Consider the following 20,385-nt stretch of genomic DNA (forward strand, 5'->3'; position numbering starts at 1 on the left):
CTGGTTCACAACGCTGCTCCAGGTGCGGTTCAGGGTGTAGTTGACGTAGTGTACCGCCTCCGCCCAGTACAATTCCGCAATCCCAGCATCCACAATCAGGCTGTGCACCATAGTCTGCAGAATGCCATTTCGTTTTTCTACAACGCTGTTCTGCGCAGGAGTAAAAGGTGCTGTACAAAAATGGTGTATGCCCTTGTGCCTTATCCAGTCCTGGAATTTTCAGGACATGAACTCAGCCCCACGGTCGCTCTGCAGCTGCGCGATCCTGGCCTTGCGCTGGGTTTTGATGTAGTTATACAGTGATTTTATGGCGTCAAAGGCCTCAGACTTTTCCGTGAGGGTATACACGTGGCCGTACCTCGAGAAGTCATCGACGGCAGTGAGGAAATACTGCCTCTTACCTAGGGATGGTGTAAATGGCCCAACTAAATCAACATGTATTAATTGATATGGGTATTGGGTTTTACGCAGTGACACCTTAGGTATTGGGGTAGCCTTCCTCTTTGCCCTCTTACAGATGGCACAGTCCAGAAACACCTCACAATCCTGGAGGTGAATCCCCTCAGTGAATTCCCCCATCTTTTTAACCACTGGGAAGCTGGCATGGCCTAACCTCCGATGTAAGAGGTGGGCACATTTGGTATGAAATGGCTTCCCCACTGACACCCCCTTGGCTCTGGTTGTTTTGGGTGGTGCTGGCACCTTAGGCCCTTCTTTGGGCTTACCTGCCTTAGGTGCCTGCTGAGGCTCGGGTTTCTTGCCCGCATTGGTCTTGAAAAGCCGTGGGGGTGGCTGTGGAGCCTTTCTCTCTCTCTGCGTGCAGGCCCCTTCTGAGGTGGCACCCTGTGAGCTGTCTCCTGTAGCTGAATACTCGGGGGAGAAATATGGCAAACCATTTATAATGGTAACACTCCCAATGACCCTTTTGTCTCGAGTGACATGACCTCCCCCTTTGCAAAACAATACCTCCACCCTGCCATCATCACATAGCTTGGTTATGCTTAACAGGTTATTGGCTATAGAGGGAGCGTGTAATACACCTTCGACATTGCCCAGCCCTGGTACAGAGACAGTGCCCTCCCCAACGACCAAACCATTGTTACCATTTGCAACCTTAACGGAGGAGTTAATTCTCCTTAACCTCTTAAAGCCTTGCCTCAAGTTAGCAATGTGAGATGAAGCCCCAGAGTCCAGTAACCAGAGGCCAGTAGGGCCATCAGCCTTTGTGGCAGGGTGAGCTAACTAGTATACACAAAATTGCCCTTAGCACCACCTTTGCCCCCGCCAGGCCCCCTTCTCTGCCCCCTGCCCCTTCCTTGATTGGAACCACGCTTAGGTCCTTGCTGGTAATGGGGGCAGTCCTTCTTCAGATGCTCCTCAGAGCCACAGATGAAACACTTGGGTAGAGCGTTAACCTGCTCTGAACTCTGGTGCCTTCTGTTGATGCGATGAGTTGTGGCCCTGGTGTATTCTCCCGCATCTCTACGCCTCCTGTCTTCCTCATTGAGCCTCCCTGTGAGGTAGGACAGAGTCATGGCTTCCTTTCTGGTTCCCTCTAGTGAGACAATAAAGTTGCCCCAACTTTTGTCCAGGGATGCCAGAATGACAGCGATCATGTTGGTCTCAGTCACGGGGTAGTCCCTGAGCACCAGCTCTGCCCTGAGGGCCTTCAACTTTCCCAGGTGCTCAGCCATGCTAGCCCCAAATTTTAGCTTGGTGTTATAGAACTCTGTTGTGAGTCTTGTGGTGGAGCCCAAGCTATCACTATTAAGTAAGCTATATAACAACCCCCAAATCTCACCAGCTGTGAGCCCATCTGGAATGCTGGGCTACAATTTAGCATCCAGTGAGCTCAGTAGAGTGGTATAGGCTTTCCTGTGGTACCACTCTTCTTGAGGCCCCCAAGGGAAAGGTGGGGGGTCTAAAACCATTTCTAGGGTCCCTTCTTTTAAGAGACATACCTTTATCTCTTCATTCCATATGTTAAAATTCTCACCCCCTAGATGTAGTTTCTCAAAGTTATTTGGGAGAAAAGACACAGCTGGAGTAGAAAATGCTGATCCCACTTGCTGTCCGAGGTACCTCTGCTTTGGTTCCATTGAAGTAAATGGGAGAGGGATCCCTCTGCTGGCGAGTGTAGGTATTTTTCTCTGATTATTTTTCTCTTTTTCAGCTGGAGTGAACTGGGCATGCTCAGAACTTCTGGAAGCCCCCCTGGTACTGGAACACTTACCAGGGGGCGAAGGCTGCAGGATGGGGCCGGAAAAGCCCGAAAATGCCGAGGATCGGCTGGAGGGGCTCACTGCTGGTCCTGAAGACTCTGGAGGAGGCGGCTTCCGGTCTGGCTTCCACCGCCGCCAGACGGTCCTCTGAGACCGCCAGCCCCGTCGCCTGTAAAGAGCCGCCTTTACATCTGAAAAGCGGCTCGAAAAACTCCATTTCCTAAAGGAAATGTGAGATAGAGCTGGCGAGGGCAGGTAGAGCCCTCTGCGAAGTCCCCAGAGTTCTTTTTTTACTCTTGGGGACGAAGCAGGTTGTGGCTCCCTATTTCCGCTCGCCACTGCTCTGGGCTTCGGGAGAACTCTGCCTTTTTGCAGAGCTAGGCGCTGGGACCAGACCAATCAACGAAATTAACAGATCATCTGAATAAGCAGGATGAAATCCAGATCGGGGATCCTAAACTGCAAGTATTCTAACCCCAAGACTGATTTTAAAATTAAAGAAGAGTGAAAGGAGGAAAAAGGAGAGTTTAAAATGGCGACTGGCCAAGGCTTGAGAAAAGCTGAAAGCGAAAGTCCTTCCGTTTGAATAGTTTATAACGTTACAAAGTTACAAAGTATCTAGCAAAAGTGCTGGTTAGAAGTGAAGAGAAAAAACTCTTATTTCATGTTTCTTCCTTCTTAGAGACTTGTTATTGATATTGTCTGGAGAGAAGTCTTTCTCTTTAAAAGGAAAAAAAAAATATGTTGTGTGGCAGGATGGCGCTAAAACTGACAAAGCCAGATAACCAAGCCATGGGGGGTGGGGGGCTCTCCCATTTATAAATCACATGAACAAGTTGAGAGTTTGCAGATGCAGAAGAATGGCTTCATAGACCTAAAGAAATTTCTACTGGAGGAGATGGCAAGACATGATAAGACTGTGAATTTGAATCTTGAAAATTTTAGACAGGAAATTAAAGAGTTGGTTCAACAAAAGTATGATATTCTGAAGCAACATATGAAAGATGTCAGCGTTCCAAATTAGGCTCTCTTCCAGCGCTGACATAACAAGATGAACTTTTACCTAGTTTTGTATGTACAGATAGTGTTTCCTGGGAGACGAGGGTGGGGGCTACATTCCTGTGAAAAGAACGTGCCGGGAGGTAGAGATGGATTTGCATGATGGCCAATGGGACATTGGGGTTGGAGAGCGGAAGAGGAGGGGGTTGGAAGGAGGGGCCAGTTTGGCTGCAAAAATGAAATCAGGATTGTCGGCTTTTTATGTTCTTAAATAAAAATGTTTCATTAAAGAGATTGCGCTTGAAAATGAAACTCATTTAAGATAGCACCGAAACCTGACAAAAAGTTTCATAGAACTAATTCTGAAGGTGGATGAAATTATAAATTTAAAAATAGACTCTAAGGAAGTTGATGATAAGATTTATAATTTGGATAATAAAATACAAAGAATTGAAAATGATTTAATAAGGATTCAAGAAAAAAACTCAGAAGTAGAGTTTAAAAAAATAAAGGAAGCTGATTATAAGACTTACAATGTAGATAATATAAAACAAAGGATTGAAAATGAAGCCACTATAATGCAATTCAGACTCATGGAATTTGCGGTTAGAATTAGGGGAATACAGGAAGATAAAAGACAAGATTTGAGAAAGATGTCTGCTGAAGTTCTGGCTGGGATTTTAAAGGTTAGCCCTGAAGATGTATCCTGCAAGATTGATAAGGCCTACAGAGTTAATTCTTGGGTGGCAAAGCAAAGGCAGCTGCCTAGAGATGTGGTGATTTACTTTACTGATAAAGAAATAAGAAATGATATTGTGCAAAAGTCTTTCAACTCCACTCTTGAAATGTATGGAAGGAAGATCTGGATATTTAAAGAACTACCGCCCAAGATGTTAAAAGATAGAAAGGATTTTGGATTTTTGGTGACTGAACTAAAGAAACAAAACATTCCATTCAGGTGGGATGTCCCAGTTGGTATAATATTGAGATATCAAGGAGAACGATATCAACTAAATACTGTTGAAAAAGCGGAAGAATTTTACTATAAGGTTTTTAAAATGGGTTTAACATCTCCACGTATAATACACGAGGGGAATAAAGAAAAGCAAAATCAACAAGAGATTGAAATTCAGGCTAAGCAGATGGAGGTGGAGATAACGGAAAAACAACAAGTTACAGAGGCTTTTGTGGATGAGCCGCTTCTGGATTCTCCTTCAGAGGCTACAGTTGGATTACCTATAAATACAAGAGAGGCGGCTTTGGATTCTAATGTGATGACTTATCAAGCTACAGACCAGCATGGAAACCAAACAGTTGATATACAACTCATAGAAAGGAAACCAGGATGGAGATTTAAGCCACAAAAAGTTAAGAAAAGAAGAAGCAGGTCCTACAAAAATAAAATTTTTTAGACCAAACAACAGTGTAATGCCAGTTACTTAAGAGCTGATTGAATATTTAGAAATTTAGTTGAGGCAAAGTATTGGTGTATATTATCTTGAGGAGAGTGACAGATCTCTGCAGTGCTGTACTCTTGGGATGTGAAGATGCCATAAATTGAGTGGATTGGAATTTTCTATTTTGGATTCTTTGACAAATGGATTGCGTTTATGCTGAGCTATAAGGCAAGAGAACTATGGGATTGGGGCATGCAGAAGATCTGGCTGTTACCCCAACACAGTGGTTGGAATTAACAATCTAGATAGAAGATATTATAGACGACACTATATGGAATATAAATATAAAGTCACTCGGGTGGTTTTTTATATATGAAAACATTTACTATTGATGGGGGCAGATGGTAATTGAACATACTGTTGGAATTAGGATGTGACGTTACCCTAACATGGGTAATGGAATTAACAATCCAGTTGAGAGACATTACAGAAGATATCATATGGATTACAAATTTAAAGTTAATTAAATTTTAAGGATTTTATATATATATATATATATATATATATATGTAAATAAATTCTTTTTTAGTGGAATGGGCAGAAGAATAAAGATATTGAAAATATTATGTATGTAGACCTGTAGGAAAGTGGGTGGAGACAGGTTAGTTTACTGATTGTTTAGTTTAGGAGAAGGGATGTTATGTTATATCAATATACGTAAAAGATTCGAATTAAGAGATATATGTATGGGGGAGGAGGAAATGGATACAGCTGAAAGTTGCTTTAAATGTTGTTTTGAAATGTATAGTATAAGGGGGATATAATGATATTGTTAGAAGGATAGATTATGAGTTGAATAGATGAAATTGCTAAATTAGAATTTATTATATAATCTTACAGTTGAATGTTGTTTTTGAAATGTATAGTATAAGGGGGATATAATAATATTGTTAGAAAGAAAGGGTTAGTATATGGGGGTGGAACAAAAGGATGGTAAAGTATTATATAATCTGTTACTAAGTTGGGTTTTATTTTGGAGAAGCCACAGGGGGAGGGGAGGGGGAGGGGGGGTTAGGGGGGGGAGAAAGGGGGAAAAATTTGTATTTGAAAAACTTTTTCAATAAAAAAAAAAGACTCTGGAGGAGGCAGCCATCTTGGGAGGTGGGAGGCTCGGCTGGAGGCCCCCTGAAGTCATCGAGGTGAGTCCTCCATTGCCTCGGTGGGGGTGTTGGGAAGGCTGGAGCCCCCAGGGGTTCTTCTGGGACTCTCTGGAGGTGTGGGTCATGGCTGGAGGGCTCCGGACTGGACGCCCCCCCTCGTTGGTCTCCTGGGGGTAGTGAGGGAGGCTGTCTGCCCCCGAGGTTGTGGTCGCAGTTATCGTGGCCTCCAGGGCCACGACCAGGACTTGGATTGCGGCCCTGATGCCTGCTGCAGCAGATGCGGCTGGGCAGACTTCGAGGCTTCCCTGTGGGGGGGGGGGCGAGCAGTTTGCATGCTGCTTTGGCTGGCTGCCATCAGTTGCTGGGCCTCGTGGCCTAGCTGAGGCCCACCAAGCCTCGCTGGAGTAGGTAGCTTGGGGGCCGCCATGTTGCTTCCGGTTTGCCCTGGAAGCTGCAGGTCACGATTTGGCGTCCCTCGGGTTGCTAGGAGCATTCGTAGAAGCTCTCTGCATTCTTCGCCAGTGAGCTGGTCTATGCTGGGGGTGGCCTGGTCCCTGGCCTCCTCCCCTGGGTGGACTGCTGGCCTTCCATGCCTTCCTCTGTGGCTTGCAGCTGCAGGGAAGCGTGTGAAGGGGTCCCTGGTGTTCCACTGAGTCCTCTGGGGGCATAGAGATCATCTGTGCCCTCCTCTGGATCGAAGCTTGCATCAGGGACTGGATGCAGGGTTGCCATCCTTGATTGAAGACTTCTGGTCACAATCGGGGATCTCCTGCCATCCATCTCTTAAGGGTTCTTGCTGGAACCTCCAGACATCTTGCTTCTTCTGGCTTGGAAGCGTTGCCTCCAACCATCCTCTGCTCCCACTTTGTGAGGGATCTCATGAAGATCGATGGTTCGTTGAGGGCACTTCCAAGAAAAGTCAGCACGCAAGGATGCAATCAAATTAAGTCTTTATTTAGAAGTAAAAGTGGAGTAAAATGAGTTCCCTGGCATGGAGGCATCCATGCCTGGATTGAGCCCATGGATCAGTCCCATAGGAAGTTAGAATAAGAGCAGGGAAGAGCAGCCCCTGTGCAGGGGTTCTTATAGGAGCCCCTGACCCCTCCCTTACCAATGTGTGAGGGGGCCGGAGGGCCATTAACTTTCCCCAATGGGGCTGCAGGGGCCGGAGCCCCTTGACCCACCAGTGGGATCAAAGGTGCCTCTTTGCTCCCATCTGGTGGCCTTTGTAGAAACTGCCATGGCTGGCACAAAAACACCTAACAGGACAAGAGGCAATGGTTGGAAACTAATCAAGGAGAGAACCAACCTAGAACCAAGAAGAAATTTCCTGACAGAACTAAACCCCAAACAACATAACAAAAGACCTCTTAAGCCTTTTCACCTATATTGACACCTAGGTTGAAACTGACTAAGTGTGAGCATTCCAAGTAATGTACCCATAGAAATGAGGACCACAAAAGACAGGACCTAAACTACTAAAACAAATAGAAGAATATGGAGAGGTTGCAGGTTTAAAAATAAATAAAGAAAAAAAATATTAGTGAAAAATACTACAGAAAAACAAAAAAAAGAGAATTAATGGAAAAATTAGACATACAAATTGTGAAAAAAGTAAGATATTTAGGAATATAACTAACTTCAAGATGTGCAATGATAAAAGAGGACAATTATTATAACTTAAAAAGACAAATTGAGAAAGATTTGGAAAAATGGAAAACCTTGCAGTTATCACTCATGGGGAAGATTGCAATGAACATAAATGAACATATTACCAAGATTATTGTTTTTATTCCAGACAATTCCAATAAAAATTGAAAAGACCTATTTTCAACACCTCAACAAAATAATGAGGAAGTTTATCTGGCAGGGGGAAAAGGTGAGAATTAATATAAAGATGTTACAAGATGCAAGAATAAGGGGAGGTTTTGGACTGCCGAACTGGGAATTATATTATCAGGCAGCAGCATTGACTTGGATGAAGGAATGGATTGAATTAAGAAATACAAGATTACTAACATTGGAAGGACATGATTTGCAATTGGGATGGCATGCATTCTTACGGTATGGTAGAAGTAAGATACATACGTATTTTCATAGACATTATGTTAGAAATGCATTGTTATTAGCGTGGGAGAAAGTTAGAGATAAATACTATTTGAAAATTCCAATATGGTTATCAACAATAGAAGCATTGATACACCCAAACATGGTTAATTTTGGAAAGATTTTTAGATATAAAGATTTACTTACAGATAAGGGGGAACTGAAAGGGAAACAAGAACTGGAAGAACAAGGGATTGTGATAGACTGGTATATGTATATGCAAATACAAGCAAGATATGAAAAAGACCTAAGATTATATGGCTTTTATTTAGAAATGACAGATCTGGATAGGATACTTACAGGAACAGAGGATAAAATAATTTAAAAAAATTATAATTTTCTACTTAGTATGGAATTAGAAGAAGAACAAGTAAAGGAAACAATGATTGCTTGGGCAAAAAATTGTGGATACTCAATTGAGCTCGATAGATGGCAACAGTTATGGGAAAGGAACTATAAACTAACAATGTCCACTGCATACAAAGAGAATCAATATAAAATGTTTTACAGATGGCATATGCCCCCTGAAAAATTGGCAAAAATGTTTAAAGACAAATCACCTAAATGTTGGAAATGCCATCAAAAACCAGGATCTTATTATCATATGTGGTGGACATGTTCAGAAGCTAGAGTATATTGGAACAGAATTAAGATTTGGTTAGAGGAAATGACCCAACAACATATTGATTTAAAACCGGAGCTGTTCCTACTGGTTATCCTACCAGAGAAAATTAATAAAGAAAATGTATATTTGATTATTCATATAATAACTGCAGCGAGGATAGCATTTGCGCAAAGATGGAAAGTAGAAAAAATCCCGTTGGAAGGGGAAGTAATTAAAAAATTTTTAGAGTGTGCAGAAATGAATAGATTAACTTTGATGATTAAAGAGAGAGAAGATACGGAATATTTTAAGATATGGGGCAAATTTTATGATTGGATAGAAAAGAGAAATAGATAAAGATTTTGATAACAAAATAGGAGAATATTATATTAAATGTATTGTATTTGGGGGGAAATATTGTAATAGAAAAATGGAAATTACTGTATAAGGGAAGAAATGAAGATAGGAGGAGTAATTAAAAAGAAGAAGGAGTTACTGAAGAAACACCGAGATGACACACGGAAGGATTGATGTATTATGTGTTTGTTTGTGTAAAAAAATTTACAAAAAGAAAAAAAGAAAAGAAATGAGAACTCTGAGGCAGGTAGATTTCTCAAAGTACAATTTATTGGAAACATCATATTGGCACAACTGGTGAAAGCCGACTCTAAAGTTCCCGTGGCTTTCACCCAATTAAAAGTAAACGTTTCCCCCTTCCCCCGAGTCACTGGTCATGCTGTCCAATCCAGTTGCTGGCTGGTTGCTTGGTTACTTTGGTCCTCCTCTGGTCAGCCACCTGTGAGAATGTCCTTGATTCCCACAGGAAAACTTTATTGTTTTGTCTATCAAACCACATCTAACTATTTCCCTCCTCCCTCTGGTGTGTGGCAACCCTGAAGCCTCCAAGATGGCCTCAGCCAGGTTCACTTCAGGGTTGACACTAAGCATGTCTCCTGCTATGAAATTGGCAACTACCAGCAACTCAATCAAATCCGAAGAAAAACTCCTCAAGACATGAAACTCTTTTACACATACAATAAGATTCCCCAAACCTGGACCCATCATTCAAGGTCAACATCTGGACACACAAAGAGGTGAAGAAGGTGAAGAAAACTGCATTTCCTCCATACTGGACCCAGCTCACCCCCCAGGGCAGATGAAATACTTTTTGCAGTAGTGGTCTGTTGCTTTCTAGTAAATGAGGTTCGTGTATTGATCAAAAGTACAGCCAGTTATATTCTCAATAGAAATAAGTGATACCTAATAGCCATGCTGCTGCATATCCCCTATCCCTGGTGGCCCTGCTGTTTCCCATTGCTTTTCCTGTTACCCATTTTGCTATAATTAATCCAGAGTGCTGTAGCCTCATATTGACTGGTGATAGTTATTTTGGACATACAGTAAAAATTTTGTGGGCCCTGCATTGGTTACCAGTTGGTTTCCAAGTGCAATTCGAATGCTACTATTACTGCATGCTTATCACCTGAGTATTTAAAGGACCACATGCTCCAAATAAGACAATATGTCCCAATAACAGCCTCAAGAAAAGTTGCTTTTGGCTTTCTATTTTAGGGGGTGGGTGGGGGGTGGGGGGTAGGGAGACCTAGGAATTGCTGGATTTTTTTTATCATGGGTCCCATTCCCTGAAACTGCCTCCCTCTGGAAGATAGGCTACCTTGCCCCCCCCCCCCTTTAGTGATTGCCTTTTGGAAGATGGTAAAGACTGTATTCTTCTGGAGGGCATTTGGTGACTGAATGCCATATGAAATCAGATTTTGTTAAAAGTATTTAGTAATTTATTGGTGTTGCTTTTTATTGTTTGAATTACCTAATTATGTATGCTCATAGAATACAGAGAATACATAGAATACATAAACTACCATAGTTTTCTTCCATGACACCTCAAACCCAAAGGATTTACAGATTGCTCATCTAGGGGTTAATCAGATTCAGAAATGCATGGTTGCTATACCCCTTGCCTTCAAAGCAGCTGCAGCACAAAATCTTTTCTTACTATTGTATTATATACTTTTAAATTATTTAATAATACTGTTTACTAATTAAATTATTAGGTTAAAAAAAAAACCAAGATTTTAAGCAGAGGATAATGATTTGCCCATCCATAAATGGTCTGTATCAAACAGGTAACAGCCAAATCATATGAAAATAAACTTAAAACTTCTTCCAATGGTCTAGTGCAGGGGTGTCAAACTCGCGTTGTCATGGTGGTGTTACGTGACATATTGGGACTTTTCCCCCCTTTGCTAAACCGGATGTGGGCGTGGCCAGCGTGTGACACATTTGGCCCACGGGCCATGAGTTTGACAGCCCTGGTCTAGTGGTTAAGGCACCAGGCTAGAAAGTAAGAGAGTGTCACAATTCTGTTACTGTGGCTTTACAATAAAAATAGTACTTACCTACACAAATTGGATTCCTAGTCTGATCTGTCTTGAACAGCTGACAGAAGGCTTTCAGGGTCTGGATGGGACAAAACAAATTGAAACTGAACCCTGGGAAGATGGAGTTGCTGCTTGTTCATTGTAATTCTTGGTGGGATAGCACTGCCTGCAAAGGAAGATATCTGACTAGCACTCATACAGAATAAGAGAATAACAGAGTTGGAAGAGACTTTGGAGGTCTTCTAGTCCAACCCCCTGCTCAGGCAGGAAACCCTATACCATTTCAGACAAATGGTTGTCCAATTTCTTCTTAAAAACCTCCAGTGTTTGAGCACCCACAATTTCTGGAGGCAAGTTGTTCCACTGATTAATTGTTCTAACTGTCAGGAAATTTCTTCTTAGTTCTAGGTTAGTTCTCTCCTTGATTAGTTTCCACACATTGCTTCTTTTCTTGCCTTCAGATGCTTTGAAAATAGGTTGACCCTCTGAGATATTGGAACACTGCTATCATATCACCCCTTAGTCCTTCTTTTCATTAAACTAGACATAACCAATTCCTGCACCAGTTCTTTGCAACCGTTCTTCATATGTTTTAGCCTCCAGTCCCCTAATCATCTTTGTTGCTCTTCTCTGCACTATTTCGAGAGTCTCAACATCGTTTTTATATCGTGGCAACCAAAACTGGATGCAATATTCCAAGTGTGGTCTTACCAAGGTGTTATAAGTGGCATTAACACTTTGTGTCAACTGTCCGACTAGTGCACCCAAAATAAGTAAACACTCTCGGGAGCTTTGAATTCCCAAAAGTAAAACTTTATTGAATACACCATTTTGGTACTGAAGAATCAAAAACAGCTCTGATTTTCCTGCTCAAATGCTTGCCTAGTTAAACAATAGCTTCCCTTTCTCCCCACCCCTGGGTGATCACATTGCCTAATTATGAGACATCCTTTTGTTATGGGAACAGTCCACCTCCTTCTCAAGCACCTGCAGTGGTGACCTTGATGGTTTCCAGACTCTCACAATCCGTGCACAAATTCTCAGCACTCCCTTCCACCCTTCCCTCCCCCCAGTTCATTGGCAAGTTGAATAGTGATAAGGTTTGACAGAAGCAAAGCGGTTCAATCTTGACATCTTGATTCTATACCTTTGCTAATGCAGCCTAGGCCTGTGTTGGCTTTTTTTGGCAGCTGCAGCATACTGCTGGCTCATATTTAAGTTATTGTCCACTAGGACTCCAAGATCCCTGTCGCAGTTACTACTATTGAGCCAGGTACCACCTATTGGTTTTTCTTGCCTAAACGGAGAACCTTACTTTTCTCACCACCGAATTTCATTTCATTAGATAGGACCCAGTGTTCAAGTATGTCGAGATCCTTCTGTATCTTGAGCCTATCTTCTGGGGTGTTGGCTATTCCTACCAGCTTGTTGTCTGCAAATTGGATGAGTTCCCCTTCTATCCCCTCATCTAAATTATTTATGAAGATATTGAAGAGTCCTGGGCCTAAGACAGAGCTTTGGAGTACCCCACTGCATACTTCCCTCCATGTAGATGCAGTTTCATTAAGTTTCATTAAGTCATTGAGTGCAGTTTGTCAGGCAGTTACAAGTCCATCTGGTGGTGATGCTGCCTAACTCACATTTTTCTATCTTGCCAAGTAGTAAGTTGTGGTCTACTTTATCAAATGCCTCACTGAAGACCAAGTAAATTATGTTCACAGCATTTCACTGGTCCACTAATTAACTAAGTTGTCAAAGAATGCAATAAGATTTGTCTGGTGTGATCTGTTTTTGACAAACCCATGTTGGCTTCTGGTTATAACTTTGCTTGCCTCTAAGGACTTGCAGATTCGTTGCTTGATTATCTTTTCCAGAATCTTCCCAGGTATTGCTGTCAGGCTGATTGGTCTGTAGTTTCCTGAATCCATCCCCCCCCCACTTTTTTTTTTGAAGATCTTGCTTATTTTGACTTGAATTCCTAATCTGCATTTTGCAGGGTTGCTGGGTTTGTTTGTTTGTTTTGATAGGCGGGACTGTTTTTTTCCTTTTGTATAAGGACAGATGCAAAAAATGAGTTAAGCAGTTCTGCTTTCTCCCTGCTGCTCATCACCTTCTTGCCATTTTCTCCCATTAAGGGGCCAATCATTTCCTTGACTTTTTTTGTTAGGTGTTTTTCTGCCAGCCATGGCAGTTTCTTCAAAGGCCACCAGATGGGAGCAAAGAGGCACCTTTGATCCCACTAGTGGGTCAAGGGGCTCCGGCCCCTGCAGCCCCATTGGGGAGAGTTAATGGCCCTCTGGCCCCCTCACACATTGGTAAGGGAGTGGCCAGGGGCCCCTATAAGAACCCCTGCACAGGGGCTGCTTTCTCCCTGCTCTTATTCTAACTTCCTATGGGACTGATCCATGGGCTCAATCCAGGCATGGATGCCTCCATGCCAGGGAACTCATTTTACTCCACTTTTACTTCTAAATAAAGACTTAATTTGATTGCATCCTTGCGTGCTGACTTTTCTTGGAAGTGCCCTCAACGAACCATCGATCTTCATGAGATCCCTCACAAAGTGGTAGCAGAGGATGGTTAGAGGCAACGCTTCCAAGCCAGCAGAAGCAAGGTGCCTGGAGGTTCCAGCAAGAACCCCCAAGAGATGGATGGCAGGAGACCCCCGATTGTGACCAGAAGTCTTCAATCAAGGATGGCTACCCTGCATCCAGTCCCTGATGCGAGCTTCGATCCAGAGGAGGGTACAGATGATCTCTATGCCCCCATAGGACTCAGCGGAACGCAAGGGACCCCTTTGCATGCTTCCCTGCAGCTGCAAGCCACAGAGGAAGGCATGGAAGGCCAGCAGTCCACTCAGGACTGCCAGGACACCGGGGATGTGGCCTGGGACCAGGCCACCCCCAGCGTAGACCAGCTCACTGGCGAGGAATGCAGAGAGCTGCTACGAATGCTCCTAGCAACCCGAGGGACGCCAGGCGCCCAGCCACGTGGGACACCAGCGCAGCGGGCCTCTGGCCCCTTCCCCAGTGCCCAGGAGGCTCCCCAACATGGCGCCAGCCACCCTGGGGGCCCCCGGGGCCCCGGAGCTTTTGGCGGGAAAATTCCCGCCAAATCACAACCTGCAGCTTCCGGGGCCAACCGGAAGCAACATGGCGCCCCCCAGGCTACCTACTCCAGCGAGGCTTGGTGGGCCTCAGCTAGGCCACGAGGCCCAGCAACCGATGGCAGCCAGCCAAGGCAGCATGCAAACTGCTCGCCCCCCCCCACCAGCAAGCCTCAAAGTCTGCCCAGCCGCACCTGCTGCAGCGGGCATCAGGGCCACAATCCAAGCCCTGGTCACAGCCCTGGAAGCCACGACCAACATAACCTTGATGTTGGGGGTAGCCAGCCCCCCTCACTACCCCCAAGAGACCAACGAGGGGGGAGCATCCAGTCCGGAGCCCCCCAGCCACAACCCACGCCTCCAGAGAGTCCCAGAAGAACCCCTGGGAGCTCCAGCCTTCCCAACACCCCTACCAAGGCAACGGAGGACTCACCTCGATGACTTCAGGGGGCCTCCAGCCAAGCCTCCCACCTCCCAAGATGGCTGCCTCCTCCGGAGTCTTCAGGACCAGCGGTGGGCCCCTCCAGCCGATCCTCGGCATTTTCGGGCTTTTCCGGCACCATCCTGCAGCTGTTCTGTCCCCGTCTCACACACGCACACAAACAGTCAGCCAGGAGTTAATAAAACCAGCAGTCAGGAATTCCTTTGAGATAACAGAATTGGCAGCAACCCAGTAGCTGCCTGCCAAGGACTTTACTCACAAAGGGAGGTTTTTCTCCTCTGTCCGATACACCAAAATAAGTCCACAAAGGCAAAGAATTGTCAAATTCAGTCCATAATAAATCCAAGGAGGGCATATAACAAAGTTCCAGAAACGCTAGCTTTTCAGTTTTGTCCGTCACAAGGCCTGAATGGCCACCACACCCCCTTTTATCCCCTGTGGGGTGTGGTCCAGTGACTCAGCTTAATCTCTGGCACGTCTCTTTCTCTGCTGCACGCACTTATCTTTCCGACGCTGCCAGGGATCCAGCCAAGACTCATCTCCGTCGCTATCTAACTGCGGCTGCTCGGAAGTGCCTGGCTCCTGGCCTATCTCTTGGCATTCGGAGGACATCTGAGGCATTGCCAGAGAGGAGGGTCCTGGAGAGGGAGGCCTTGCCAACTCCTCTCCTTCACTTTTGAAGTCTTCTCCCTCTGATAATACGGGCTCGGGGGTCGGAGTCACAACACTATCCCCCACCGCAGGGCCCTTCCCCCGAGTCTGACGGTCGGGATGTGGTCGGGATGGGAACTGTTCATGAAAGGCCCGTACCAGGTCAGGGGCATGAACGGAAGAAGCATCCTCCCAGGAGAAATCCTCGGGCCCGTATCCCTTCCAAGCAATAAGATATTGAAAACGCCCCTTCAGCCAATGGGAGTCCTGGATGCTGTCCACCTCGTATGTCCTGGAACCGTCCTCGGCGACTGTGGTTGGGGGGGGCAGGTGTTGTCGGGCGTCAGAGGTGGCAAGATGGGGCCTCAAGGACCAGAAGGGACTGATGGAAAACAGGGTGGAGCCGCATGGATCGTGGCAGAGTCAACCAGTAGGCCACCGGGCTGATGACCGCCTCGACGGGGAAGGGACCGATAAAGCGGTGGTTGAGTTTCTTTACTGGCCGGTCCGTGGGGAGGTGTTTCGTGGACAGCCACACCCGGTCTCCAACTTCCGGCGGTGGCGTTGCCTGTCGAGAGCGGTCAGCGACCCGTTTATAGTCCTCTTTCGCCCAGATCAGCTGCCAACGCACCAGCTGCTGCACTGCTTGCAGTTCCGAGAGGAAGTCCTGGGTCTCGGGAACAGGGGAATCTGAGATTGACAAAGGGAAAAGCCGTGGATGGTATCCCACGTTGGCATGGAACGGGGTCATCTGGGTGGAGGTGTGTTGGGAGTTGTTAAAGGCAAACTCCACCAGGGGAAGGTACTTGGCCCAGTTGTCCTGCTGTTGGTTTACGAAACAGCGGAGGTACTGTTCCAGGATGCCAATGACCTTCTCCGTTCCCCCATCAGTCTCCGGATGGTGCGCCGACAACAGGCACACCTGCACCTCCAATGCGGCCATCAGGCTTTTCCAGAAGCGGGCCGTGAATTGGGCCCCGCGGTCTGAAACCACCCTGTCCAGCAGGCCGTGGAGGCGGAAGATATGCTGCAGGAAGAGGCGGGCTGTGGTGCGGGCCGATGGCAGTCCACGGCACGGGATAAAATGTGCCATCTTAGTGAGCATATCCACCACCACGAGGATGGTCGTAAACGTAGTGGACGGTGACAGGTCCATCAGGAAGTCCATGGAGATGGCTCCCCACGGTCTCTCCGGTGTCGGCAGCGGCTGGAGGAGTCCAGGAGGTGGGCCTGACGCGGCCTTGGCTTGTCGGCATGTCACACAGGATGTTACGTACGCGTGCACGTCGTGCCATACCCAAGGCCACCAAAAAGTCCGCGTCACCAGGTGTAGAGTTTTGAAGAAGCCGAAGTGTCCCGCTGCGGGGTTGTCATGGCACTGGTTGATGATGAGGGCTCGAAGCGGACTCGTGGGCATGTACAACCGGCCCCGGTGCTTCAGTAAGCCCTCCTCCAAAGTCCATGGGGACGCAGGGCCAACTTCCGCTTTCCGCTGCTGTGACCAGTCATCCTGAATAGGTGCAAGCCGGCTGAATCCCACCACTGGACAGATTTCATTGTTAAATAACAATTATAACATTTTTACTGCAATATTGACCGAAAGATTGAAGAAGTTTTTACAACTTTTTATTCATGAGGATAAATCTGGATTTTTGCCAAAAAGGCAACTGGGGACAATGTGAGAACTGTCTTGGATGTTATTAAATATTTGTAATATCATAACATGAAACAAGCAGCATTAATATTTTGGATGCAGAGAAAACTTTCGACAATTTAAATTGGTTATGTTTAAAGTTTTGGAAGATTTTGACTTTGGGGATAACTTTATTCAAGGGATTATGTCAATTTATATACCTTAAAAGGTTCACATTATTGTTAATGGAGATATAACCAAGCTGTGTGAGATTCAAAAGAGTACAAGACAAAGGTGTCCTTTATCTCATTTACTTTTGATTTTAGTTTTGGAAGTTTTGACTAGAGACCTTAGACAGGAAGAGAAAATATTGGGTTTGAAGATTAACATTGAGAACTTTTGCTGATGACTTAGTTTTGATTTTTAAAGACCAACAGAACAGAATGGAATGTATAATGAAGAAGCTGAATGTCTTTGGTGCTCTGGCTGGTTTCAAGATAAAGAAAGCAAAAACACAATTTTGGTTAAAGGAGAAAAATGATAAGTACCTTGGAGTTACATTGACCAATACAAATTGTCAGTTGTTTCAGAACGATTATGTGACTCTCTGGAATTATATTAAAAAGGACTTATTAAGGTGGGACAAATTACAACTACCTTTTTTGGGGAGAATTTCTGTAGTCAAGATGAAGGTTTTACCTAAGATGTTGTTTTTATTACAGATGTTACCAATATTAGTGACAGATGTTCCATTTAAGCAATGGCAAAAAAATATTTCTAAGTTCATAGGGCAAGGGAAAAAACCCAACAATTATATATAAATTGTCTCAGGATGCTAAAGAGAGAGGAGGATTGGGACTATCAGACTTAAAATTATATTTTGATGCCTCTTGTTTGGTTTGGATGAAGGAATGGGTGGCCTTGAAGAACAAGAGGCTATTAGATTTTGAGGGTCATGAATTGAGATTTGGGTGGCATGTCTGCTTGTGGTATGATAAAACTAAAGTGAATACAGATTTTAACAACCATTTAGTTAGGTGTGCCATCCTAAGAGTTTGGACTAAATATAAAATAAGCCTTTCTCCTAAGATACCTCTTTGATTGTCAACCCAAGAAGCCTTTTTTAGAAAAGCAATGACAGTAAGACGAATCTGGTGGACCTATGGTGAGATTTTATGTTTTACTCAAGGTGAATCTAATTTGAAGTTGAAGAAGAATTGGAGGTCAAAGGGCATATTTATAACTGGTTCACTTGTTTAGGTCAGTTCGGTGTTGAGAAGATGAATGAAAATGGCCAACGCCTGCTGGAGTTTTGCTACTACTATGGTTTTTGCATTAGCAATACATACTTTAAAACAAAGCCTCAACACAGAGTCTCTTGGAGACATCCAAGATCGAAGCATTGGCACCAGCTCGACTTGATTCTTACCAGGCGCTCCAACCTCCCCAATATTACAATCACACACAGCTATCAGGGTGCTGATTGTGATACAGTCCACTCCTTGGTGTGCAGCAGAATAAAACTGCAAACAAAGAGATTGCATCACTCGAAGAAGGAAGGAAGACCACGAATTGACATCAACAAGACCCGCAATCAGGGCAAAGTGGAGGAATTTGCACAAGCACTCAAGGAAACTCTCCCAGGCCCGGCTGAAGTAAATGCATCTGAACGATGGGAATATTTCAAGAATGCTGTTTATAACACCGCCTTGTCAGTATTTGCTAAGGAGATCAGAAAGACAGCAGATTGGTTTGAAGCCCATTCGGAGGAGTTGACGCCAGCCATCGAGCCTGCCTGTCTTGGAGGAGCTTGACAGTGAACCAACTTTAGAAGAACTAAACATGGCCCTGGATTCCCTTGCCTCTGGCAAGGCACCCGGGAAAGATAACATCCCTGCCGAAGTTCTGAAGTGCTGCAAAGAGAACATCCCCACTGAACTGCATGAAATCTTCTGTCTTTGTTGGAGGGAAGGTGGAGTACCACAGGACATGAAGGATGCAAATATCGTCACACTGTACAAGAACAAAGGAGACAGGAGTGACTGTAACAACTACTGCGGCATCTCTCTTCTTAGTGTTGTAGGGAAGCTGCTTGCCCATGTCGTACTGAAGAAGCTCCAGGTGCTTGCAGAGAGAGTCTATCCAGAATCACAGTGTGGATTTCGAGCCAACAGGTCCACTACTGACATGGTATTTTCCCTTAGACAGTTGCAGGAGAAATGCAGGGAACAAAGACAGCCACTTTTCGTAGCCTTTATAAAATTCTCCCCAAGATTGGATGCCCACCTCAGCTCCTCAACATCATCAGGTCCTTTCATGAGGAAATGAAGGGCACTGTAGTTTTTGATGGCTTAACTTCAGATTCCTTTGATATTTGAAGTGGAGTGAAGCAGGGCTGTGTCCTTGCGCCAACTTTATTCGGGATCTTTTTTGCTGTCATGCTGAAACATGCTTTTGGAACTGCAACAGAGGGTATTTACCTCCGGACCAGATCAGACAGAAAACTCTTTAATCTGTCTAGATTGAGAGCAAAGTCTAAAGTCCAGCTGAAATGCTTACGGGATTTCCTCTTCGCTGACGATGCTGCCATCACTGCTCACTCTGCTGAAGACCTTCAACAAGTTATGGACAGTTTTAGCAAGGCCTGCCAAGACTTTGGACTAACAATCAGCCTGAAAAAAACACAAGTCATGGGTCAGGACGTGGATTCACCTCCCTGTATTACAATCTCTGCACAAGAACTGGAGGTCATCCATGACTTTGTGTACCTCGGCTCAACTATCTCTGACACTCTCTCTTTAGATATTGAGCTGAATAAACGTATTGGTAAAGCGGCCACCACATTTTCCAGACTTACAAAGAGAGTATGGCTTAATAAGAAGCTGATGGAACATACAAAGATCCAGGTCTATAGAGCCTACGTCCTGAGCACACTCTTGTACTGCAGAGAGTCTTGGACCCTTTACGCATGGCAGGAGAGAAAGTTGAACACCTTTCATATCAGGAGTGGGTTCTAAATTTTTTTTACTACCGGTTCTGTGGGCGTGGCTTATTTTGTGGGTGTGGCTTGGAGGTCATGTGACTGGATGGGTGTGGCTAGCTGGTCATGTGACTGGGTGGCCATGGCTATGTGTATAGGGACTACTCAGAGGGTTGAAAAAAGTCATTTCTGACAGGTCCTCGCACTTTTGACTGGTCCTCACACTTATGACCATCCTCACATTTATGCCCGTGCAGCATTCTTAACAACCATGTCACTCATTTCACAACTGCTGCTCTTCACCATGGTGACAAGATAGGGCAAAAAACGTAAAATGTGAGGACAGTTGTAACTTCGAGGACTGGTCAAAAGTGCGAGGACCAGTCAAAAATAACTTTTTCAGCCCTCTGAGTAGTCCATATGCACAAAAGGATACAGCAATAGAGAGGGATGAAGGAAGGAGAAGAGAGATGGAAGAAGGAAGGAGAGAGAGGGAAGGAAGAGAAGGGAGGAAGGAAGGGAAGGGAAATTAGAGTAGGAGGGAGGGTAAGAGAGGGAGGAAGAGAGGAGGAGAAGGAGAAAGGAAGAGGAAGTAGGGAGGAGAAGAAGAGGGGGGGAAGAGAAAGTAAGAAGGAAAGAAAAGAGAGAGAGGTGGTAGGTTTGAGGAGAAAGATTGCTGTACAATA

This window comes from Pituophis catenifer, unplaced genomic scaffold (genome assembly GCF_029215685.1).
Source record: "Pituophis catenifer annectens isolate HBS135680 unplaced genomic scaffold, rPitCat1.0.hap2 SCAF_5, whole genome shotgun sequence".
NCBI classification, from domain to species: domain Eukaryota; kingdom Metazoa; phylum Chordata; class Lepidosauria; order Squamata; family Colubridae; genus Pituophis; species Pituophis catenifer.